Source organism: Streptopelia decaocto, assembly GCF_964273445.1.
Source record: "Streptopelia decaocto genome assembly, chromosome: 1".
NCBI classification, from domain to species: Eukaryota; Metazoa; Chordata; class Aves; order Columbiformes; family Columbidae; genus Streptopelia; species Streptopelia decaocto.
The window spans coordinates 116,762,938-116,789,751 of record NC_138663.1 but is presented as its reverse complement, the minus strand read 5'-3'; positions in this window follow the sequence as shown (position 1 = coordinate 116,789,751).

Sequence of the window (26,814 nt, the reverse complement as noted above, 5' to 3'; positions counted from 1 at the left end):
CCAAGTATCCATGGATTCCCCCTGGACACAGTCCTGGTTTATCAGTCAGCCCCAGGTGAGCTAGGCTTTGGGGAAGACATGCCAAGCCCCTATAGCTCAGCTTTACACAAAGGCAAGGGAAGGTGTAGAGGAGATGCCTCTGACCACTGGTCTGACCAACATGGCAGTTTCACCACATGACACATTCAGCATAAATCCCCATCAATCCTCTTTCAATCACTCTCCAAGATGCACCTCAATTCCCCACAACTGTAACACACCACCTCTGCTCATGCTAGGACCATACTCTATAGAGCAGGGATGTCGAACTCATTTTCACTGGGGGTCACATCAGCCTATTGATTGCCTTCAAAGGGCCAAATGTAATTTTAGGACTGTATAAATGTAACTAATTCTGCTATAGAGCCATGTTATGGAGATCCAGGAAGTCCATCCAACCAAACCCCCCCTCCAAAAAAAACAAAAAAACAAAAAACAAACCAAGCCCCACAAACAAAACCAGAAACAAAAACAAAAACCAGAAACAAAACAATCCAAAACTTGCAAATCAAAGTGCTCTCAGTTCTGTGTCCTGTCTCAGGGCACAGACTGACAGGTGTTGGTGGGGTATTCTTGCAGAGCAGGAGGGAGCACTGCAGCTCTGGGACGAAACAGTGAGCCTGCTCCTGGCACATATCACCACTGAACGTTTTGCCTTGCAAAACTGTGGCCAGAGGGTCTAATTTGGCCAGCTGCTCCTCCATTATAGGTGAAAATGCAGGAGGTGGAGTGATCCCAGCTTGCCTGTCGGAGCCCAGGGCAGGTTTGCCAAGCTGGCAGCAAGAGCCAAGCTCCCCTCCTGCATGCTGCCTTCTTCTCAGTGCAAGTGGAGCAGGTCGGAGCCAGGGAAACACCATGGCTTTGGAGACCCTCTCCTGACATGGTCCTCTCACCAGCCGCACCATTTCTGCCACAGAAAACTGCATGTTCACCGGTCATCTTTTACAGCAAGCTAGTGCTTTAGAAATATTTTTCTTTTCATGTACAACTTGCAGAGTAGCATTCCAGCTTGGAGGATGATGGACTGTATTAATGGGACTCTAGCATCCTTTCGGTGTCTGGTTCTTACTTTCCCTCCAACAATGTCACTCAACACTTCTCAAAACATGGCTCAGGAGAGATTATGTGACGACAGACGTCATCGCTGCTCACAACTGCGCACTGTATTTTGTGCTTTTTCCCCTCCTTTTTATTTTTTTTTTCCCCTCCTGCCAAGTTATCCTAAGAGAGGCAGTTTCTGACTGGCAGTGTGAAATGTTACCTTTATCACTTCTCCACAGCACCAGCAGTATTACAGGTTGTCAGTCTAAAAAAAGCAGCATTGTTTGACTCTGCAGAGCCGGTGTTGCAGCAGCAGCACAGGCTCACTGCGTCAGGCTCCAGAGGTGGAAAGGGCCCCATTAGGTGTTGACATGAACACAGTGCAGTTTGCCCTAGACAACTCTTGCAACGCTGAGCCCACTCAGACGTTAAATGTATAAATATAGATTCACGCAAAGGCAGTGCCGTCCAGCCAAGACACACATGCACCGGTTCCCCCCCTCCTAGGATATGAGCAGAAAAGTGGAGGGAGATTGCTCAGTGCTGAAGCATCACCAGTGACGCAGGTCTCTAAGTGGGTCAGATGGAAAAGTGATATTAATGAGTTTACGTGAGAAGTTTGGAAAAAAAAAACCATCCAATGGTGAAGGTAAAGACAAAGCCAGGGGTTTTTAGTATGCTGGGTTAGTTAGTAAGCAAAAAGATACAAGCCTTTCTCCCCTGCTTTTTTATTTCTTCACTACAGATATGAAACAGATGGGGAGAAAGAGAGGACAGGCCCAGTTGGGGATTATTTAAAAGCAGCAACAACTAAAAAGTTTCCATAGTGAAATTTGATTCTTGCAGAGAGCGTGTGTGCACTGGCTCCTGACTATCTCAGGGCAATCAGCTGAGCGCACGGCGCGCTTGTTACCTCCACAGAAACCTTCCCTTTGCTGAGATGTCATTGCAGAGAGGCCCACAATTCAAGGAGTGTCACAGGAGGCACTATCTGGATTTATGGCTGCCATATTTCAGGGCTATGTGAGAGATGCTAGCAGTTTCTAATGATTTCTCTGCAAAATGAAGCAAACTGAAGGCACTGATGTTAGTATCCCCATTTTTCATCTTAAAAAGACAGCGCTACTGCCCACCTGTCTTCTTTTCAGCAATAGGCCACACTGAATATTGTCAAAAGCAATCATTTCCCCTGCTAAATCTCTCCTTAGGGCTACAAAATTTCTATCTGTGAAGAATACAGGCAAGGCTAAAATAAACAGTATGACAATAAAGACTCAGAATCAGAACCATGGAGATCATCTACTTCACCCCTGCCCTGTTGCAAAAGCAAGGCTATAGCCAACACGAGCCATAATTCCTGGAGCCTTAAAACCTTCAAAGAGAGCCTACCTCTTCTGGGCCACTTGTTTTACTAAGTCACCAAATTAAAAAATGGGCCAACCTCTTTGGTGCACCAGAAGGGTGTCTGTTATGCTTCTGGGTCAAGGCAGAGGTGATACCATGGCCAGTGAAGTGCAGTGGGAAGTGCTGGTACCATTAGGTCTTGTGAGAGCTGTGTCACTTGGTTATCCCCAAGGTACAGGGAGGCCTGGTGCCTTTGGAGTCTTGTCAAAGTGTGGTGGTCCTGCAAGCAGCCTGGTCTCCATTGCAATACCATGCTCTGGCTGTTCCCCAGCTCTACACCTTGAGCAGCTGGGCTTGGTTCTGCAGAGGTACCAAGGGTGATGTCTGGGATCAGAAAGTGCAGGAGAGGCCATGCATTGAGCTGCAAATAAAGCGGTCCTGGATTTGAGGGAGCAAGAGGCAAGGCAAACATACAGGTTTTGAGGTTACTGAGTGGGAATTCACAGTTCTGCAGAGTGAGGAATGGGCAGCATCCATTGCAATGGACTACCTTGATGTTAATGGGAAAGGGATGAAGAGATGGAAGGCTGAAGGCAATGCTAACTGCAGCCTGACATCAGCCCAGAGACCACGTCCTGCTCCCAGGGAGGAAGCATGTCCCCTCAAGAAGCTAATCTCATCAGAGGAAGCCCACACCAGAACCTGCCCCATAGTGCTGCCTGTCATCCCCAAACTGGATGCAGCAGGCAAAATGCTGCAAAGTGACAGCTATATCTTTGCAGAAAGCATTGTGTGATTGCAGAGTCCCCCTAGGCTGTCCCAGGACACTCTGAAGGCTTTGCTGCTGCACCTTTTCACTTAGACATCCCTCAACAATTTAACGTAGCCCCAGCTCATGCATAGGTGCAAGTTGCTGGGGCCCATATAGATGTAACCCATCTGTAACAGTGCTGCCTAGTGATTTTTGCCATGCTGTGCATACACACAACCATTTCCTGGAGCTGGAGCAGAGCCACTCAAGGAGCCTGGAAGATGCCTGCAGTTTTGTGTAAGCCCTGAAATGCCACCTGGAAAGCAAATTAAATCAGTACCTTTCAGAAGCAGAGAATGCTGACTCGACTGGTCTTTGCTCCCCTGCACTCTTCCCCTGCAGACTACCTAACAGCAGTTTGTTTCTGCTCTTTGTAAGTGCTCTGGGTCTTTTTCACCTCCCTTGTCTGTCTCCAGCTGCATGGGCACGTCCTTTGCCTTTTCACAGCGCTCACGCACAAGCACCGTGTGCTCACCAATGACGGCACAGCCCACACCCCAGGGTTGGAGCTGGTCCACTTTGCTCGTTTCTCTGCACCTCACTTGATGACACACAGCAGGGCTTCCAGTGTCTGCTATAAGTGCCATCATTCCAGGGGGAGCTAAGGGAGACAAGGACCCTTCATGCTAAGCCTTGAGAATCTGAGTCTTGTAGACACACAGTCGAAGATCACTGCCTGCCACGGATCAAAACACCACCTGGGACTCCAAGAGAGAACCATTTCCAGTGATGTCTCTGAGGGATAAATTCATCACTTGACTAGGAAAAAAAAAAAAATCACAGCTAAATTTCAAGAGATATTTGGGAGCAGACACTCTTGAGTAGCGTTGGTAGCTGTTGACCCAGTAAGAGTCTCATTATGTCCAATAAGTTACTCCCTGAAAAGCTCCCAGAGCTCTTATTATCTCTGGAGTGAGATGCAGAAGTGGTCTGATCTCTTACAGAGCTTACAGGAGGATTCAGCTCTTTGTTTCAGATTAATTACCTCTCTGAAAATAAAATCCGTATCAGAAGCCTGGAAGAAAATAGAGGGTAAATACTCAATCAAAGAGGTGCGAAATTAGGGGAAAATCCTGTCATGCCATTGTTTGCAGTAGGAGGACTCTAGCCTTATGCTGGCTGAAATCAGAGGAAATTTTTCCATCTCACCTTGTGGGGAAAGACCCCCCCTCCAGCAGACACTTCGACTGGATTAAAATTTTAACTGAGAACATTTTCCGAGGCAGGAGAATAATACCTTCATTAATGTATGTACCTTACACCTGAAATCTCATTGGCTTTGAATTAGCCATGCATTCGCAGGCCCTTTTGGCCTGATACTCTTTTGTGTGAGATTATTTATTTTATTTCTATTTCTAAGAAGCTTTGTGTAATAAGGTGTTAAGCTCGAGATAGTTTAAACTAATATTTGATTGTGGAAAAGGTAATATCACTGCATACGGTTAGAAGTGGGTGCTTATAAAATTAAAAATTGTTCCTGCTCCGCTTTGGCAGATTAGACCTGTGAAACTATAATAGGATTTCTCACTCTGTCTTTTTCTCTCAGGCTTTAGCTTTCCCCTCAGAAGAGCAGAGGCAGGCGACAGCATACTCAGCCTGATGTCCAAACACTGCAGAAGCACACATGAGATTTGGGATCAAAAATCCCTCGCAGCGGGTTATCGCTTCGTCTGTAAGGAGCAAACAAGCAGGAGACCCAGTTAAGACAAATTACAGCACTGAGGCCTGAGCGCTGGGGTAAAGAGTGGGCAGCCCTTTTGAGCACAGCAGCCTGCCTGAATGTGCCTAGCGAAGTGAAAAACCATTTCCAAATGCTCTGGTTGAATGCGAGCCGTGACGTAAGTGAAACTTGGATGGGTTATTCAGAGACAGCATTTTTGAGAGCCAAAGCCCTGGCTGGGAAGAGTGACTTGTTCACCCCCAAGCGCAATCACCTGCTCGCCTCTCCTCTCTTTCTCTTGATGAGAGGCTGCCCAGCAAGCGATGCTGTAGAAGAGAGCCGCTCCTCCTGATTTCTCTGGCGACTGCTGTGGCAGGCAAACAGTGTCTGTCCCCTTGACGAGCAGGGGCTGGTCCCCTGCGCCATGCACAGCTGCCTGCAGACACCCAGCACCCCATCTCTGGCCACGGCTTGAGCGGGGAGCAGGGGCTGGGAGCACAGAGGACCGCACAGCTTGAAGCTTATTTCTCACAACAGTGTGGGGACAGGAGGTTAGAGAAGTGACATTCCTGTATGGGACCATCTTGGAACTGCATTTCATGATTTTTCATTATGAAAAATAAAGAATAGTTTTAAACCAAAATCAGCCTGACTTCAATGCCAAGGAAGGAGCCGCTGTTCTGGGTGCAAGCAGAGACACCCTATTGGCCACCCCTCCAGCAGGAAGGGCCAGAGTGGCGTTTTGCCCTACAAAAGGAAACCTTGTTTTTCTCCAGGAAAACTAAATGTCCCAAACCTCCACCTGTTGCAGCCATCATGTGAAACCAAATATCAGTGAGACCTGACATGGCAGAAAAGACGCCAGCAGCCTGCATTCACAGCTCACCTGACGCCATCTGAACCTCCCCCTGGAAGATGACTCCTCTCGTCATGCTTACAAGTGCCACAAGGACTGCTTTCCACTTGCAGGTGTGTGTGAGGAGCTGTTAAGTGAAACCCATTTTTCTTACCAGAAAACAGGGTGACCTCATTAACCTGAGGCACAATGGTGGAAAAAAGGGGGCAGCTTCTGGCATGCCACAAAAGGGTGAAAAGGGGCCCCCCTTCCTCTGCAGCAGGAGAGGTGCGGGCAGCTCCAGGAGTCTAAGGTCTGTCCTTGCTGGGCAGAGGAGCAAGAAGAAGGCGTGCCTGAACCCAGGTGATGCAGCAAGTGGGATGGCCACAGCCTGAGCAGGCTGTCTCTGTCCCTTAACTTCTTAGTAGTGGGTTGCTTTTTACAGTGTGGGGCAGCAATAACTTAAGCTGTTCACAAGGGTGAGTGGCTGGGCATGATTATTCCCATTTTGCAGACAGGGAAGGAAGGGAAGTTCAAAGTGACTTGCTGCCAGCCATGCAGCTAGCCATGACCAGCAGGTTAAGCGTGCAGGCCCCCATTGGTGTGCCCAGCCCTCAACACCTGCCTCCTGGGGAGAGTAGCAGGGAAAAGAGTGGAGAAACTCAGTCCTTCAACCCCAACCCTGGAAGCACTGGAAGAAGATACACACTGGTGAGATGCTTGCCCTGCTGAGCCATCCACACCCCACTGCTGACAGAAGGACCCAGCTGGGATGGTCTCAGCCTACTTCCACCCCAAAAAGCAGCCTTCCCATGCCTCAGGAGGGGAACAGGGTAGGGGACACAAGGGAAGTGACAAAATAATATTATCCCTGCTTCAACACAGTATCAAAGCAGAGCAAATTCATCCTATATGCTAGAACCCTTTTCAGAGAAATGAGCTTAGGTGCTTATTTTGTGAGATGACAACTTTCAGAGTTCAAACGCAGTCGTGCAGAATCTCGATAGTATCTTTCTACACTGTTATTTGCCTGCTCAGTACCAGTCAGTGGAAATAATGTAAAATTTTTAGTACTGCCCTGACCATGTTTTTTCCAAAGACAACCTGTACAGCAAATGTGACTCTTCATTGCAAAAGTGCCTGCAGCAGCCGGTGGAGAAGGCAGGCAGGCTGTCTGCCTTCCTGAAGCACCTTCCTCTCTAAAATACCTCATAGTGCCTTGCAGTGCTCCTGTGTCCCCAGTGACAGCCCCTCGGTAGGAACGGCAGGACAGGAGCAGCATGGCATGGAGACCAGAGTGAGGTCTGCACGTCCCTGGCTGACCGCCCCACTTTCTGTGGATGGAGCAGGCAGCTCAGCTGGCACCCAGGGTTCAGAAGGAGCATCAGGGAGTAATGCAGGAAAATGGTTTTGTAGTACAAGTCCTGAGTAGTGAATGTAGCTTGTTTGTATAGCAGATTTCATCACTATGCAATGCCTTTGAAGTTGCGGTAGCAGAATGGGACAGGTGATGCAATATCCCATATTAGTAAAGTCCAGGAGGAATGACCAGCCTTAAAGTCTCCAGGTAATGCTCTGTTTTCTGTTTCCTCCCTGGCTACCTGATTATTGAGATCCGGTAGAAAGACCTGGAAGATATTAAAACAACTGCAGCTCCTGGGTCCATAGCCTGCTCTAGAACAACAGACCCCTGGTCAGACAAAGCAAGGGCTCAGCTATTTTGGTGGATGCCAACGGACAGGCAGGGCTTCCCCATGCACTCAGGGCACTGCCAGGCCTCTTCTCAGATCAGCTTTTGACATGTGCTACCCATGGTAGCTAACACCTCTTGAAACCCTGGGAGGGTTAAATGGAAGGCTGAGCCCAAAAATCCTTCCTCTGGAAAGGGGTGACCTACAGAGAACAATGAATGCCAGTGGAGAGACGTGCAGGCAACATCAAGTGACATGTGATACAAAAATTATGCTGGCTGAGAAGGGTCCAGAACAGGCAAGCGCTGAAGATGCTAAAGCAAACAAAAACATTTCAGGCAAAATGGAAGCATGAAGCTTGCCAGAGAGATGCAGAACTAGAGGTCTGTAAATGAGCTGCTGCAGAGAGAAGGATCTCTTTGGGTTGTTGCAGAGGATGTTTGGAGAAGTATTTTCATGCCAGATATATGATTTTCAGGCCAAAAAAGGCTGAGCCTCCATCAGGAATTGAGGTACCAAAAGAAGGGAACTGGCCCAAATGGATATATTGAATAACAAGTTGTAGGGACCCAAAATTTTAAAAGCATCCTCCAGGAACTGAATACCATGTTACATCTAGAAATTTGACCAATGAAAAAATGATACACAGTTAAGTTTTTCCAAAGGGATAAAGAAATGTAATAGCTAAACTGATAACAACATCTGCAATGTCTCTTTAAAGTGTATTAACAGAGAACCAAAAAGGAAAAAAAAAAAAAAATTCACTCATGTGTAGAAGAATGCCAGTGTGATTATATAGCCTAGTGAATCTTACTGCAGGCTTGGGAAAACTGGACAAAAGGGTAATTAAAATATAGTTATTAACAGCATATACTAGTTCAGCACAAATGAACTGGTAGAGCTTCAGTACATCTGAATTCTCTCACCAGATGAACCATGAGTAGCTGAAGAAAAATACCAGTGCCAAGCTGAGTTTTAGAAGGTATCTGACTATGATGCCAAGGAGAAGACTTTGGTACACCAAGATATCGGCAAGGTGAAAGGTGCAGCAATAGCATAGACCAGAACCAGAGTGATGTGACGGGACATGTGGCAAAGGCATGAAGTTTAATGGGATCATCAGTATGGAGGGACACTAACATCTGAGGAGGAGGCAGAGGAAATCCATGGATTCAGCCAGCCAGTTAACCTCATCCCAAACTATTAGGAAAGTGGGTGCTTGGCGTTTCCTGCCTGACAGCCAGGCTTTCAGATGGGTCTGTGCAAGCAAGCAGGGGCCACAATGCTGGAGAACAGCTGAGGCTGCACGTTGTAAGGAGGGAAATTAATCTAGGCAATAATTGATCTGTTAGTTTAACCTCAGGAGTATGACAATCATCTGACTAATTTTGAAGGGAGGAATAATGAAAGATGTAGAGTTTAATATAGAATGGTATAAAATGCAACAAGGAGGTTACCAAAAATAGATCTGACCTGACTAACTCAATGTATTTTTGATAAAAATAGCTGAGGTTCCAGACAAGGAAATACCATGGATCTCATCTAGCCAGCGCCCTCTCCAGTAATTAGTGGAGGAGTGGGTTAGTAAAAATTAAATAAGGAAGGAGTAGTCCAAGGATGAGATGCCTACAGATTGCACTGAAAACCCTCTCTGTTACCAGCTGTGGCTTTTACACTCCAAAAAAAGGCTCAGACACCTCCGTGTGGATACTCATATTGGGGGAAATCAGTTGTGCTGCTTTGCATCTGTCTGCCCCATCTCTCATGTAGCCTGTAATGTCCCCGTCGGCAGCACCGGGGACCTCCACAGCTACCCAGTCCCAGCTCCCAACACCTTTGGCCCACAGAAGGTACCACTTTGCAGATGGCATGTTATCACTGGGAAAGAAAATATCTGATGGCTAATTAAAATTTCCTAGCGATGACTAAATCCACAACAACCCCTCTTAAGTTGTTCCAACGATAATGAATTAATCTCGCCGTTACCATGGCAGGGTTTTGGTCACTGCCTTTTCACCAGATGCCCACAAAATGCAGCTTTTGCTTCGCCGCTGAGGGGAAAGGTGAGCTTTTACCCACCCAGCAAGCCTGTGCTGTGGGGCTTTTGCCCTCCACTGCCGGGGGCTGACAGCTGGCTGGGCTTGGCAGGAGGACATCAGGCTGAAGTGAGCACTGCCAGCATGCAGGCTGAGAAATCAGGTTGGCATCAAGCAGGTCAGCATCTCTCTGTGCCTGGCCAGGCGCTTCCTCTGACGTCCTCTGCTCTTGCCTTCCCCTCCCGCAGGTTTCCCTGCGCACATGAGTGGCAGCCACTGCTCCGCTCTGCCTCGGGATTGATTATGTCCCTCTCTCCAGCCTCATCTATTAATGACGCACGTTGATTCAAATGCTGTTGCTTTTTACTTCTCTCCATCTCTCTCTCTCTTCCTTTTTTTTCCTGTTCCTCCGATTTTTATGATGCATGAAGTCAGGGTTGTCATTATTCTGTATTTGCATGGATTAAGCTGCCTTCATCATCTATTAGCTTCCAAATGATAAGAGCCCACATGCAGTCTCCCTCATAATGTATGCTGCCTCTGCCTGCCATTCCTGATTGCTTCTGGCCCGTATTCTAGCTCTAAGAGCCAAACGACTGTCTCGTGCAGAAATGCCTCAAAAATGATTTTTTTAAGATGTTCTTTTCAGAAAAGGAGATTTGTTTTCTTCCACGTTTGTCTGTCTTGGCTGCCTCTTTCTGCATTACCAAACTGTTCAGTCTTCCTCTCAATTTTTCACGTTTTCCTTTTTGGCCCAGTGAAAGAGTCACATGTGAAGTGAAACAACCTGATCTATCTGCTGATCTCCTTCTATTTACATGCCTAATGTCTCAGATACCTTGGACAGTGGTGGCTCTCAAGTCTTTTACAGGAATTAATGTCCTACCTTCCCACTTAAAAAATACTTCCTGCTATTTACTCAGCTTGTTGGTTTAAAATGAGATTACAGAAGAGAAAAATAGGCTATCCTGGACACAGAGTTAGAGAGATGGAGAAATCCAGGAGAACAGACAGAGAGGATTGTCAGAAGAGTCCTTTTCTCCCCTTTTCCTAGCTCCTGGGATACGGTGCATTTGTCTCCACTAGAGAAGCCGCTGTGTTGGAGCGCGGTTATATGCCCAGCAACCTTTAAACCTGGCAATACCCTTGAACTCTGTAATGGTGAAAGTTTGAGTAACAAGGTAAAAAGCCAAGGTGAGAGGATGGCGAGTGTTGCCTGGCAGGCTGGAGCTCCAGTAGAGAGTTTGCAAGAGCTCAGTGTTAAACTGGGGCTACTGGTGGTTTTCTCATCAAATCCTGGTCTAATATCACTTTCATTTATGGATTTTTTATGCATGGTACTCAATTATGGCTTTGAAGTTGATAATAAAACAGCTTCCCCCTTCATTTTGGTGCAATAAACACAATTCCACAGAATTTCATCAAGCAGCCAATGCCATGCAGACCTGGAAGAAAATAGTGAGTGTCAGGCAAGAAAAAGCTGAGGCCAACCAGCAAAGGGGATGACAATATCTCCCTTTTCTTAGAGCCTGGCATCTCTGCACAGCTGTGCCTGTATCTTCTGCCCTGCTGTACCCTGGGTTGACTCAGCCTCTTGAGGGAAAATTCCTCACCAGGGGTAGCCACTCTGACCAAAAGCCTCTTCCAAGGACCACAAAACAGCCTGAAGAGCCACAAATGGGGGATGCATAGCTGTCGTCTGGGGGGGAGGTTCGATATTGATCTCACCAGGGTGTAAGGCAGGGCCTGCTTATTTCTCAAGCTGGAAATGGGAAGGTGAAGAAAAGCATGTTTGCATGTAGGGTGAACTAGCGATCTGTCTTTTTGCCAGACCTGGAGTGGAGGGGTGGCTGGAGAGAAGTTCATGCAGAGCACCATGCTAGTGTGAGGACGGTGTTCTGCCTGGAAGCTGCTATGTATATTGTTTTCAGAATGCATGAATTACTCACTGAAAAAGGGGAAATTTAGGTAAAACGAAACCCTTTTCAAATTTAAACCAAAGAATGACAGAGTTTCTCTTCTAAAACAATCCAGAGGAAAAAAAAAAATAAATCAGAACTAAAAAACCTCGAGGCATTGTTGGGTACTTTTGGAATTAAACATCTGACTTCTAATTTTCCAGTCACGTTTTGTTGATCAAATGTGATTAAACCATGACTTAAAGGTTACTAGAACATAAATAAAAAACATAAAACAGCTTCTCCAACCAAAGTGTCTTTCTTTGCCTGAGAAAATGAGAGGAAGCAGCTCAGTCCCTGTCACAGCTGTGCATACTTATGTACCCTGTGATTTCTGATGAGAGCCAAAGAGGTTATCTCTGTTTTTTGGGGTGTCATGCAGGCACAAATAGGCTCACTTTGGCATCCTGAGCTTTTCTCTCTCTGCTTGGAGTTTAGGCACTTTATTATATTTATGGCAGCTTTCAAACAGGGGCCAGTTTGTGTGTCTGCGGTCCGTAGGACATCCGTGCTGAGGCAGGAAGAACGTGCGTCTTCCCCCAGTTCCCACAGCTCTGCCTCTGTCATTCGTAAAAATATCTGTACGACACAGGAATAAAATCCCCTAGGAAAGGGAAGATGGGCTCAGGCACTCTGGGATAATGAGGTCTCTGTGTCAGGGACAGCAAGATGGAAATTACTTTGAAGCATTTTGGGATCCCTGCGTTGCTGACATTGCAAGACTGAGGGACCAAAAGGGCACCGGGATGGTGAGGAAACAAGAGTGGAGGGAAAATATCCAAGGTTTCAGCTGCAGAAAGCACCAGGCTGTGCAGGATATTTTTCACTGCGCTCCCTGAAAACACTTGTCTTTTGACGCAGGTCCTTGTGTGAGGAGTCCTTCACAGCCCGCCTCCACCCCATCCCCACAGGCCTCTGCGCAGCCCTGCCCCTCCCTGAGGGTAACTGGTAGAAAATCGGTGGCCATCACTTCTAAAGCCACCTGAGGAACAGATAATGGAAATCTGTTTTTCGTGGGGCAAGCACTACACAACGCAGTCTCTGTGTCTGGCACGCTGCAGCAATTACACATACTATCATCTTTAAGTGTTACAAATGGCTCAGAGCATTGCTAAGATTTTTGCCCCTGCAATTCATGACGTGAAGTGGCCAAGTCCCTACGTTTCTGAGGGGAGGCAGCTGCACGGGATGGAGAGAATTGCTCAGGCACCAGAGAAGCACTGTGTAGCCCTCCCTGATCCTCCTGAGAGCCAGACTCACAACACATAGAAATACTGTAAGTCCAGCCTCCAGAACAGCAGTGCATAACACCAGGCATCCTCCTAGCTCCTATGTTTTCCTTGCAGGCTTGTGCAGGTCAGGTCAATGCACGGCTGCAGCAGATGAGCCCCTGCTTGCAATGGGAAAGGGGCTGGGAGCCAGTGAGCTCCATGTTTTGTGGCTCTGCCTTCTCTCTGGATTAGTAAGCATTTGGAAACAGCTTGCAGGCATGGCGCAAAGGGGCTGGAGCCACTAAGAAGATGGCAAAACAATGGAGGAAGAATAAAGGTGATACCATTGTGGGCAGCAAACTGAGAAGCTGCTGCTCTACTGGAAGGGTGAAGCAGCAACCTGTTTCCATGCGTGGGTTGCCATACCATGGCAAGCAGCAACCCTTTCCACGGGGAACCATGCAAGGACAGGAGGCAAGCAGGCAGGATCTTCTCCTGGGCTTGTGTACACAGCAGGTATGGTACAGGAGAGGCCCAGGGCTGGGAGCTACCCTAGCTGGGATCAGTACAAGGGCCAGTATAAGCTCTTGAGCAGACTGCGGGGCTCACCCAGGGCACAGGTCCCCATCTCTCTCCTGCTCCTTGAAGGAGTCGTCAGGTTTGAGCCAAGCTGTGCCTCCAGCATTGTCCTTGCCAGTGGTGCTGCCTCCTACCCTGTGTTGTGCCCCTGCCAGCGAAGAGCCTTTGGGCAGGTGCTCACATGCATCCCTCTGCATTCACACCATGGTGCTTCCTGCACAGAGAAGCCATTTCTACGTCCTCTCCTTGATGCTGGCTGTGGAGCCCTCCTTGACACGGTCCCTTCCTACCTCTCCTTCCCAAAATGCAGCCACCATGTATTTCTGTAGTTCTCCCATTCCCCGCCCTTTCACTTCCCTGTCCCCAACAGTGCAAGAGAAGGACACAGGCTCGTCTCATTTTGAGCTAGCATTTTTGCTGCATCTCCCTGAGAAACCTCCCTCTCATTTGTTTCTCCACAACGTGGGAGGGGGAGGGGCGGTGTGTGAAAGGGAACATATCTGTGGTGGGGAACACAGCTTGAAATCAAAATGGTTTGCCAGATCTTGGTAACAGTGCAACAGCAAAGAGCTAACTGGACAGGCTAAAACTAGCAGGATCTCATTATGGATAAAATATAAACCTGGCGTCAGCGTAAACACTCTTTTAGATACTTTAGAAAAACAGCCCAAATGCGTTTGGCATTTTTTGGAAAACCCTCATTTCTGGAGAGGAGCAAATGCCTGAAAAGCATATGCTGAATGCATTCTGGGGTCTGAAAGTTTCCTAAAAGTTAAGAAAACAGAGGGCAAATAAATCCAGAATATATGAGGAAAACACACATCAGTTTCTTGTATATTGAGTTCAGCAGGACCAAGACTTTCACCTCTTCCTGTAAAACTGTCTTCTGCTTTTAGGCCTAGGAATGAGTGCCTTACGCAGGCAGGAAGGTAAAACGCCATCGGCCAGTGATGCTGCCTCAGCTCCTGCCAGCTGAGCGCGGTCCAGGTTGTCATGCCTTGTGGGAAGAAGGGAGAGAGAGAGGGAGGAAAGGAAAGAGTGAAGGAGAGCTTCTCACATCCAGCACACTGTGTTTTAGCGTTGGGGATTAATGCAGGGCTGCAACGAGCGAGAGTGCTTTTGTGACTCGGGTAACCGCCTGGGTGAAGCGGTGCATCGACTCCGTGTTTTTGCCAGGGATGGTAGGCAATTAGATCATGGCTTATCAGAAGTAAAAGTCAGTTGCCAGATAAGCAGAGCGTAACATGTGGATTAAAGTTGTCAGTTAATTAAAGAGGCCAGGGTTTAAGCCGTGGATAGGGCTGTGTTTAGTAATACTAAAAGAGATACTGTTGTTCTGATGATCCGGGAGGAGGATAGTGTAGCACAGGGTGTAGAGGTGCTTGGTTAATTACCAAAACTAATTACAAACACAATGTCTGAGGGCTCCAGGCCAGGAGCCAACCCTGTGCGTTGTGAACCAGGCACTGAAGGGCAACCCTTGGATTCGGGGGCAGATCTTCCCATTCAGGCGCTAATCAGGCTTGCTGCAAGCAGTGATGGAGCAACTGACATGGACCTGAGAGCTTGGCACAGCACCTTCTCTAACTCCAGAGAAAGTGATGGCCAGGTGGATTGGCAGGCCTTCCAAGTGGAGATAACACGTTTTATTTGCAACCTAATTGTCCTTTGTCTCTCTTTAATGAGCAGGAAATTTCTGCCCCAGCAGAGCTGGCAGCATGCCTGGCTGTCAGGAGCAGCAGACCTCTCGGGTGGGCAGCTACATGCACCATCTCCATAGAGAACAAGAAAGACGGGCAATAATATTTTCTCTGCCTGGGGCAGAAATAAAACCCTCACTGAATCCTGCTTTGAGGTGGATGGCAGCCTCAGTTCACATGTCAGAGCTGTTCAGCATTTCATTATAGTTTTGCATTCTTTAAGCAAGAGGTCTGTGTGAGGCTCACCAAAAAAGGCAGACACTGCTTTGAACAGCTCATATTTGAAGCTAGGTTCTCCTGACTCATTCACATGCATTGTACCTAGGTGCACTTTCAATCTTGTGGCATTTCTTGCACAAAGGCAGCATCTTCTTTAGTGGCACTCTATGCTTCCATGAGCAGACAGGACAATTCACTTTAAAGTGAATAAATAAAAATTGATTCCTAATTCTCCCTGCTCCTAGGTGGCAGTGGACAATCCAAAATGAGGTTTAAGTTTGTTTCCAGTTTTCTTTTACTGCAGATTGCTCACAGCAGGGCAACAGCTCAGGCAAACAACCGTGCACAGCAGTGCCCTCCAGGATGAGTCACAGCAGCTCCAGCTCTGAAGGAGGTGTAACTCTGCACTGTGAGTAAAATAAGAGGTTGTAAACTTCAACGTGTGAGAGTGGAGGATTTAAATAGGGGTCAAGTCAGATAAAATTCACATTATTTTCAATTAGGTCATGAAAGCCTCAAGCACTCTGCCAAATCTCCCTTGGTTTGCCCCCCTTATTCTTCTCCAGAAGTGAGAGCTCTTCCAAGCTGCCCTACAGCCCATGAAGCAATGCATTTATTCTGAGACTAGCTGATAGGAAAAATCCAATGTGAAATAACTAATCTCAAAAATTGTTTATTTTCAGGTAAGTATCAAAGAATAATTTAAGTTGAAAGATACCTCTAGATGTCACCTGGTCCCATTCCCAGCTCAGAGCAGGGCCAGCTTCTCTGTTACATCAGGTTGCTTGGGGCCTTGTGCTGTTCATTTGTGACTGTCTCCAAGGACAGAGACTTCTGACCCTTTTTTGGACAGACTCTTCCAGTGCTAAACGACTCTCATATAAAGTTAACTGGCGTTTTCCCTCTTGCACATTGTGTTTGTTGTCCCCTGCTGCTGTGGATATTCAGAAATGGCCTGTCTCAATCTTCTGCACAGGCCCACACCAGAGGGGCTCATTGCCACCAGGTCCCCCAAACCGTCTCCTGCAAAGCTGCTTTCCTCCTCATTGGCCCCCAGCCCACCCTGCTGCATGGGACTCATCCATCCTGCCACAGGATTTTGTACTTTACTTCAGGTCCTGTCAGCCCCTGTCTACAGCCTGCCCTGGTGTCTCTGAGGAGCAAGCAGCCCTGCCCTCCAGTGTCCCACCGCTGCCCAGGGGGATGATGAGAACAAGTATCAGTACCATGTCCATATTTACCCTGGCCTCCAGCTCATTCCCAGTAAGACGTGACACCTGGGGAACATCCAGACACTTGGTGCTTGGGCTCCATGAGACCTGAGGCTGAAGCATCCCCAACAGGTTGGGTTCCCCCACTTTACTTTTCCTTGACAGCGCCTGGCTGAGCAGCGGCCACCCCACCAGCATTAGCTGTGCCAGCACAGCCCTTCCTGCAACAGGCTGCCCAGCGAGGTTGTGGAGTCTCCGTCTCTGCAGACATTCAAAATGCGCCTGGACATGTTCCTGTGCAACCTGCTCCAGGTGAACTGCTAGAAGATCTCTAGAGGTCCCTTCCAACGCCAACCATTCTGTGATTCTGTGATTCCTGCGCCCATGTGAAGCTCTGCAGAGCATCCCTCCTCCTGGGTATCTTTCCAGCCAGGGCTGCACCGTACACATTGAGCAGAGCAGTCAGCAGGATCTGGCTCATGTTTCTCATGCACTTGCACCCCATAGATCTCAGTGACCATAACAAGAATTGCAGCAAAACCAATCTGAGGGTGAAAACTTCAAGAGATTTCCTGTCTAGTGTTCCAGGCTAAAACACTCCTAAAGACAGAAAATTAACTCTTTGCCTTCAGAAAGATTTTAAAGGTTTTGCCAAGACTGAAGACTAACCACAGAAACTCCTGTCTTATATCAAATGTATGACAAATATGTGGTACTTAGCTAGATCTATATGAAAAAATCTAAAAGCTTATTGATAGAGTAGGAAATGGATACTAAACTTTTTCAGCTCCAGATCCCCATTCTTTTTCTGTTTCCTTTACTGTAATTTTAAATATACTTCTATTGCAAATCAAGACCAGTAGCTGCCTGCAAGAAGGTTCAAAGGCTAACCCAGGGAACAGAGTAGTAGCAGTGAACTGTACTACTGTGCAGAGATTATAGATTTATGAGGCCCTTTTGCAATATTAATCAATTGGGACATTCTCTCTTCCTCACTCGGGTAGACATTATAATTTTCATTAAAAAAAAAAAGAAAAAAAAAAAAAAGGAAGGCAAGAAATATAGAACTTTGCCAAAATTATGCACTATGAGAAGGGACAACCTGGCAAAGCTGTGAAGGGAAGCTGGTCCTCAGTTCCCAGATATTTCCTGGGCCAGTCAGGACCACCCTCCGCCTCACAGAGCAGTAAATGATTGTGAACACAGAGGAAAGGTCTGAGAAAACTCTCCCGTGGTAGTTAGCAGAGATTTTTCTCTTTTATTATTTGCTGCACACGCTCATTCTTTAAATGGGCTGTGCTCATGAATATTGTGCAATGGTAGATTTTGAAAAACTGTAAGATGAAGCAAGAGAAGGAATGGGTGGTATTTACGAAGGTTTCAACCTGCCAGGGAGACCATTAAACAACCTAAAGAAGAAACAGTCCACATAAAGAAAGGTGAAAGATTACCATGAACAGCTGTGGGAAGAGTAGAAAGTGAATAATTATTTCTTATGTCTGGTTACTACAATAAAGAAAAGGGAAAGGAAAAAACCTGAGGTCAAACTGGATTTACTTTTCCAGTCACATATAAAAAATGAAAAAATTCATTTGGAGTTGATACAAAATGCTTTGCTGCATCCAAAATAGGACATTTCATTTGTTGAATAATGTCACCCTTTTTCACCCTTTAAATGGTGGGCTATGTGTTTTTAAGCAAAAATAAATGCAAAGAAAATTCCTCAAGCCATATTCTCCAGAATGTTTATTATATTCTCTTCACAAAACAATTCTCAGCTCTACTCAACAAAGGCCTGGGGAAGGGGGTGAAGACATAATTTTGTGGGTATTTGACACAACCAGTTTTTGACACCCTGTGTGAAGTGGCCAAAACCCAACCTGCTGAAGGAAGAGAGAATGTAGTGGGTCATGCTTCAGAGCCATGAAGTCATGGGGCTCATTTCCAAGTCTGCGCTGTGCTCTAGCAGATTCCTGGAGCATGCACCAAGAAACTTCATGTGAATTTAATAATATTGAAGTGATTTAGTCGGAGACAGAATGAGGAAACGCCTCTGTCACTGTTCACTTTCAATATGGACGAGCATGCAAGATCTAAACTTGGCCTTCCCCACGCAGTACGGTAATTTATGGGAGTTCAGGTTTATTGGACTAACGTGCAGCAAGAAATAATGCAGCAAAACAACAAATACCTTGAGGCTGGGGGCCTCAGGGACAGAGACAGTTAAAATATTAAAAGCATGACAAAATAAACTACTTCTCTTCTTGTTTTCTGTTGCAAGGGAAAAAAAAATAGCAGGTAGACATTGTGGATGTCATTGATATGTCAACCAGATTAACAAAGGGGAACCAGTCATGTTGCTGGCTCTTGGGCAATTGATCGGTCTCTGGGGAATGGTGGGTGGAAGGATGGTGTGTGTTTGCCTGCAGGCCTATCTCCTGTACCAGTGCCTCTGGAGATGGTGGTACAGGAGAGAAACCTGTGTGTGATGTGGTGGGGAGTCTGAAAGGGATATCTCTAATTTTGTTAAAACCCTTCCTCTCCTCCTCACAGAGGCTACAGGCTCTGTGTACTACTCTGCTTTCTCAGAGTCACATTTATGTTATTATAGTTGTTGCAGTTGCTAAAAAACAATCAATAACAGATGGGAAAACAAAGAACAACAACAACAAGCCAAAACAACAAGAAAACCTAAACCAGATACCAACCAACCACCCCCCGCCACCCCCGCCCATCATCACACACACACAAAAAAAAGAAGGCAAGAAGAGAAACTATAGTTGAATGTTGTCAAAAAATGACAGACAGAAATTGCAAAGACATCCCCAAACTTCCATAGCTGGGGAGAGACCTCCTGGCACCAGACCTGCCTCCAGCATCCCTGAGCACCTCTCTCCGCTTGGTGGTCGGCTGGCCACTGTGATCTTCCTTCAGCAAGATGCTGAGCCTAAAGACCAGCTCTCCAGGGTGACGTGATCAGTCACAAGGGGTTGAGGAGAAGCATGCAAGGTGTGTGAGAGGATCATGTCCCCAGCCTCTGAAGAGCAAAGGCACCAGCAATTGTATTACTGCTGTTCTGCAGTAGGAAGTATTCAGTATTTGCATTTCCATCTTGTCTATGGCTACTATCCAACATAACGTAATGGTCTCCTTTCTTTCAGTTTCCAGATCATAATGGACCTTAGAGTAATAAGTGAAGAAAAATCAAAGCACATTAGCAAAAACGGATGTAGAATGGAAATCCTGAAAAATAGCTTTATGAGGACAAATCAAATCCAGGAGTTCCTTGATGTCTTTGAAACCATGCTGCAGCGTGGTGGTGAAGAAGTGATTTAACAGTGCCTGCAGGCATATTTGCTTCAAACACTTTGTACATTGGTAGCATCTCGTTTGTGAGATGGGCACGTTAACCAAAATGCCACGACTCACTGCCCTTTCCCTCCAAGGAATGGACAAGTGATGGGATGCCTGGAGCCAGGCATAGCTGTTCTAGTTTCACTAGGGCTCCCTACTTTTTCCCAGCTCTTGGGCCTGATGAGCTCAGATTAGGTCTCCTAACATCTCTCATGTTTTTCTGGTGTGCTCCAGCATGACCGTCTGACTCAGCTGGCACTGGACATGGATGGAAACTAAGAGGGTGCAGGGAACATGTCCAAGAAGCCAGGCTCTCTAGTCATGGCAACAAGAGAAGGACCTGTGAAAGAAAATAAATGTTTAGGTCAGAAACTACAGTTTTATCCCAAAGCATGCTCTGGCGGGCTATGGGCTGCCAGGCGGCACACACAGCCAGCCAGCTCCAGGTGCTTGCACCCTGCCCATTTGAGGAAGGACCATCTCTTTCATCAGAGGCTTGGTTTCCCTTTGCACATGCCCCTCCATGCAACCCCCGCTCCAGCCACACAAGCGTTGAGGTTCACCTGGGACTTTCCTCCTCTAGCCCTCCCAAGCAGAGAGCCTGGAGCACCCCGTTCCCACCCAAGGTCCTTGCCTTCTGTTTTGTAAACACTAACTTCAGCAGCTGCTTTTCCACTACTGTTCAAACCAGTGTAGCCTTGGCAGGGAAGAAGGCACTGGTGGTCAATCTATCCAGAAATATCCTGGCACTCCACACTTGCTGCTATGGTTAAAACAGCAGCTCCTGCTCCTTTAGAGTTACACAAGTGTAAAAGTGCTTCCAGCAAACACTGCTCAGTTCTGCTTGGGAAAGAATAACCACCCAGCAGGTAGCAAATTTCTTTTCACCTGTGGTATTTGGGTTTTCACTGAGACTCTGACCTCTGCAGAAAGCCCACCTGAGCCGGAGGGTAGCGCAGGGCAGCTCCTCACACCAGCAGGAGACAAAAGTGGAGGATCCATTGACCATTCCCTCTGAAACCATTTTAGCTCAGAGACTTCAAAGGCTGATGATAACTCTGGCAAGCCACACAGTGAGCTTGTTAAGGAAAGTCTGCTGGTGATCCACAGAACTTTTCTCACCCCCAGTTCCCCCTGAAGTCACTACTCCTGTGGTGACAGTGGCACCACACTCCCCTCTCACAGAACTGGGGGGCAAGAGGGCTGTGGGCAGATTCTGAGCATCACTGTGGATGAGCAAAGTGATGAAGCTTTTGATAAAACTTGGGTTGCAGGTAGTTTGCAGACAAGTGGTGGGTTTGAGAAAGGTGGGGAGCAGGTCCACAGGAAAGGGAAGGGTGGTTCTGCTGTAGAGGACAGGTAGTTGTAAGGGCAGTGAGGTAGCAGCTTGTGCAAACCTGTTCCACCACCTACCATAATTCCAGCATGCAAAGCCTCTGGGGGAAGATCCCACCATGTAGGGAGGGGTCATCTCTGCTGTTTGTCACCACAAACTGAGAAAAAATGCTTGTCTCTTCTGGAATGGTGAATAAAAGTGACAGTGCCTGAAGAACTATCACCTCTCTGTTGAGGGATGCTGCTTTCTCACCCACCTGGCTCGGGGCAGCCACCTCATCTCCTCACCAGCCCAAGAATGGCACACAGAAGGATGCTCTCACAGACCACTAGACTTTTCTTTACAGAGTTAACCAGGGTTTATAAAGTTCCTGAATAGACAAATTGCTTTAGGAAGCTGGGCGCAGTAATTGGTAGTCGGTGACTAATCACAGCCTGATTACAGAGTAGCGGTTGCACAGGTATGAATCAGAACCCACAATTGTCAGCCCGCCACCTGAAACCTCCCCCAAAACAGGGGCTTTTTCTTTTCCGGTTTGATGAAGTTGAGCCATTGTGTGCCAGTGACAGTTGGCTCCTTACACTTGTTGAAAGAAAATACAATTATGGTGGATTCAGGGGAAGGAGAAAAGGATCAATATACACAAAAAGAAATAATTACATACAAATGCACAACTCCTGTGAAGAGAGATATTTAGGAAATTCCAGGGAGAATGAGAAGAAGAAAAGGCCATTTCAGTTTAATAAATCTGACTGATATCAACATGTACAGATGCATTTCTGTCATGGAGCTAAACTGTCATCAGGTGAAGCCCCTTAAAAGAAGATAACTTTTCCCCAATTCAGGGAGTCACAAAGCAGCACAAAGACACCATGGACTTCAGAGCATCTTCCTCTCCTATTTCGTAGGACAGTTTAATTGCCCCTTCCTTACTCTTGACACTGTGCCAGAAGGACTGATGGTGCTGACCCAAACTTTACCCAAAAGCATTTATTCAGTTTCTGGAGGTGAGCTCATAAATTGTGGGCTCTCACATCCCTCTGGGACTCCGGGGAAGGGGAAGAGCTGCAGCCCAGAGTGACCCCACAGAGCAGCTCAGCTGGTTTGACTGAAAATGAGTAAATTTTCCTTCATGCAGTTAGAAATCTTTTTTTTTTTTTTTTGTCACACTGTCATTGTTTGGATTTAGTTTGAGAACAAGAGATAACACCCCAGCACAGAGCTAATGTTTTTAATTGCTCTGGTCTGAGAGCCAAGGACAATTGCTCTGAGCTCTGCCCACAGGTGTGAGGCAGCGAGGACGGGGGGCATGGATGGGGCAGAGCTTGACTGACATCCAGACTGATCAATGAGAGCATTCCATCCCATTAGCATCAATGCTTCATATCTAAGGAGAATTGGGAGCTTCTGGTTAGTTCTTTGTTGTTTTGGTTTATTTTTTGAGCTGGGATGGAGACCTGTTCAGGGGAGTTCTGTTTGGGTCTCTCCTTATTTCAGCCTTTTCCATCCTGCCATTTTGCAGAGGCCTCAGGGCCTTTCTGTCTTTTTCCCTCTTTTTCTCTCTCTGGGATTGGCTTTGGGACCAGGTGCTGCTGCCTGGGACCGGCTGCTCATTGTGGACGGAGTTAGAGACGAATTGCATTGAGTATCTTTTACTTTATATTCTATTTTAATTTTATATATATTAGTAGTAGTGTATTAGTGTTATTTTGTTATTTTAATAAATTGTATTTATCTCAATCCATGAGTTTCTCCCTCCCCTTTCGATTCATTCCCCTGTTTGCGGGTGAGAGGCGGGGGAGTGATTGAGCAGCTATCATGGTTACATTGCTAGCTCAGGTTAAACCACAACAGCGGCTCAGCAGCCACATGGTACCTGTCCAGGGAAACCAAATCTATGGCCAGCTGTGCCAAACACTGACTGGCAAAGCTTGATGCCTGCCCACTGAGGAGACAGACCCTGGGAGAAGGAAAGAGCAGCGCCCTGGGGAGCAAGAGCCACCGTCAACCCTGCCAGCTCCTGCCTCTGCTTTGGGAGCTGGGGAAGCTGGCACGGGAGGCAAATGGGAGAGGTCATGGCTTGGCCTTTTGGGGGATGTTTTCCCCCCCAAAGTGGGGGAAGAGTAGTCATTGTTGTCTAGTTTGCCATGTGGACATGGAGAAAACGATGTTTCAAAGAGGTCTAAAATGTACCCCATGAATAGGAAGAACTGGATATTTGGGTGTTAAACTGGACTTCCTTCAGGACTTCTGCAAATGGACAGAGAAGAGATAACCAGTGGAGACATTTACTGTAAAATGCATTTTAGGAACACTTCCCTGTTCAGACATTAACTACAAAAGCTAAAATGAGCATGTTAGCATGTTATTTTTTTAAATCACACAAGCTGTTCTCCACTTGGAAGAAATAAAGCCCTTTTTGTGTCCTCATTTGCAGATCTTTGTGTTTGCCATCCTGGAATTACCATGCAGGAGCTCTGCAATAGCTAATAAAATTTTAATCCCCCAGTACTCAGTGTATATGTACATAATGAATGTTTGCACATACATCCCACTCTTTGTCACCTGAAAGCAGCAATACTCACCTCCTATACGCACGCATACATGTTAGTCAGTGCTATGACTTATTGCTTTGGGCCATTATAGGATGTCTGTACTCCTGATCCGAGTCGTGTGACTCGTTAATTGTTGGACTTGGGGATCAGAGAAGTCAGTTCTTCGTCACATAGCCTCCTGTGCCGTCAGTATCTGGTGTTTCATCATGCAGTGCTAATACTCCCACCAAAATCCATATGGAGTTCCTCTGTCTCTTGGAGGTACCAGCTCCATAGCTGCCATTTCAATACTACTCCTACAGACAAGCAAAAAGGGAATTTCATAGCTGAGTTCAAACCTGTACATTTTTTTCTTCATGGAAGTTCTTGTTTTGTACAAGTTGGTTCCTTCTTCTTATACATAAGGCCTTGATGATGCTTTTTCCACAAGGGAATACCTAAAACTTGGGCTTTAAAACTACATTTTGTATCTTAAAATAGGTAATCTATTTTTCATAATTTCTCAGTCCTGGGGAACTTCTGTTTGAGCTGTCAGATGTATCTCCAAAATTCAGGTCAGTTATTAGGCAATGGAGCTAATGAAGACTGGTTTCCTATGAATTTTGTTATAGTCTCGTGACCTCCTGCCAAAATAATCACATCCTCAGCTGTATCCCCCATCTAAATCTTTGTCCTTACCACAGTGTACCTAGCAAAAGATGTGTTGTTTCTGAGTAATGTGTGCATGGACTGGTCAGTGAGATCTGGGTGCCAAACAGCACATACACCAGCATTGCCACCTTTGCTTCACTTTGCCAGCGGTCCCACTTTAAGGACCTCTCTTGTCCACACAGCTACAGATCCTAGAGCACGTAGGACCTTCATTCCTTTGAGATACCCTGCACTTCTGCCAAGTTCAATTGAGCCTGATCAATGAGTTAAGAGGGGATGGAGACAGCATGGTCTGTGTAACCCCTTTTATCTTTGGAAACTAGTAAAAAAAATCTGGCACTTGTTGGTGTAAGCTGGGCTCAGATGCAGCCATGTAAGAGCACAGAGAAATACTTGAGCCAGCTGTCACCCATCAGCTGGAATATGACAGGAGATGTCACCTAGTCCCCTTGGTTGCACAAGAAGGTTACAAGCTTGTTTTTAAAAATTAACATCCAAGCAGGCAAATGGGAACACACTGTTAACAATGGCAGAGGTTGTTCTAGCAAACTCCCTGCTGAAACACAGTGAAGCAATAAGCCCAGGCAAACTGCAGAAACCTCTGCTTCTTCACCGACACAGAGTTTATTCTGTCATTAAGGTCTCATACCATTTATTCCAGTGTGTTTCTTCTGGTTCACACCCTCTCACTTGTAGGGTGTTCAGTGATGTGAGCAGAAATCAGAGATCAATGGATTTCACCTCATTTTTTTCACCTCTGAAAACAAATCTGAAGCAAAGCTTGGTGGAGCAGTTCCCTGTGCTTATCAGTCTATGGGAGCTTCAAAATATGGGGCAGTCACATATGTATTATGAGTGGGAAAGCCTTGTTCAGAAGATGTAGAACTGCAGCCTGAAAGAGATGTGCAACTCTGAAAACGTCCTTGAAACAATAACTTCCAAATCAGGCAGCAATAATAGGTTTTCCCACTCTGGGGCCTCTGAGGAGTTATTAAATACAATTTTCCAGACTCATTCAAATGTCAACTCATTACAGCCTGTGCAGGAAGGCAGACCGTGGGATCTGTGTTTTTGTTGTAACTATTTTTATATTAAATCTATGAAATGTATAAAGGAGCATTAAGCCCTGTTATTCTCTCTCTCTCTTTTTTTTTTTTTTTCTTTCTTTCCCTAGAGCTGCCCATCCTCTTTTTTAAAAAGATCACTCAAAAGCAGCCAAATAATAAAGGCTGGATGAGGACATTCCAATCCCTCCTTATCCACTTAAAAACACAAAATTTCAAAGGCAATTCTGGAGTGCTTCTTTTGGCAGCTATGACTGGAGCCACAGTAGAAACCTTTCAGTGGGTCAGCCTGGCCTCTTACATCAATGAGCCAGCTGTCCCCATTATGAGCGGGAATCATCTGAGCAGCCCGAGCAGACTTTAAAGGAACATTTATCATATACAGGAAAAAAGGTATCTTGCATTTGTATGGCTCTTTGCAGCAGCAGATCTCAAAATGCTTGCAGAGAAGAGGTCAGTTTTATTACTAGGTGTGGAGAAGTGGAGACCCCCCACTCCAGCCCAGAAGGGTTTGCTGAAAGTACCCCTGTGGTCTGAGCAGCAGAGCTGGGACTAAGGCACTCAGATTCCAGTTTGATGCTAGCCCTGTTTCATCATCCTCTTCTTTGAGCCTACTCATCCTCCTCCTGCCCATTCCCTATGGAGTCACAGTACAGAACTGAAGACATGAGCACACTTGCATTTATTTCTCCCTCTTCCACCACCACCTTTTTTCAAACATTTTTGAGTGGTGATTCTGCAGGCTGGCAGCAAATAGCCTTTTGATGAGTTTGGTGGACTTCCAGGGCTGTGAAGACATCACCAGCAACCTCAGGTCTCCCTGTCCTTTCTAGTCCCCACTGAGATGTCCGAGCATGCACCACCTATACCACCTATACCACTACAGGAGCTTCTGTTTCCCAGATACACTAGGGCCACCTCCACTCCTGCGTATACCACACACCAGACCATTGCAAGGACTCACGTGGTCTCACTGCCTTTATCAAAGTTCCAGGCAAAGCCCAACACCCGTCTGTTTGGGGGGCAAAAGGCTGGTTTGTTTTATTTATAAGGTTTTGCCAGTCTTCATCTCCTTGAAAACAGATGAGTAGATCTTGTGTAGAACAGTAAAAACTGAGTTTGCTGCTGAGAGAGAGTAAGAAATCAGTCTTACTTCAGCTGAAAATTAAACTACTGATGAAGGTCTAAGTGACCAAAAATGTCCGTGACTGGAAAAAGTATCTGAGTTCTTGCAAGTCCAAAGGACTTGCAGGAGTCCGTGGGGCTTTGAATTCCTCAATTTCTCAGAAGTCCTTGGTTTTTAAAAGAAGTACAGTAGCAGATAAACAGGAGTAGGAACTTTAAGAGCAGATTTATAAACCTTTTGAGGGCTACCCAGGCTGTGCCCACTAGATGGTTCCTAGAAATTTAGTCTCTCTTAAGATTCCTGGCTGGGTACACACTCAAAATTTAATTTTCTTTAATAACAGTCCCACAGAGTAATTGTTTGTGCATGCATGGACATGCTAAGATGGATGCG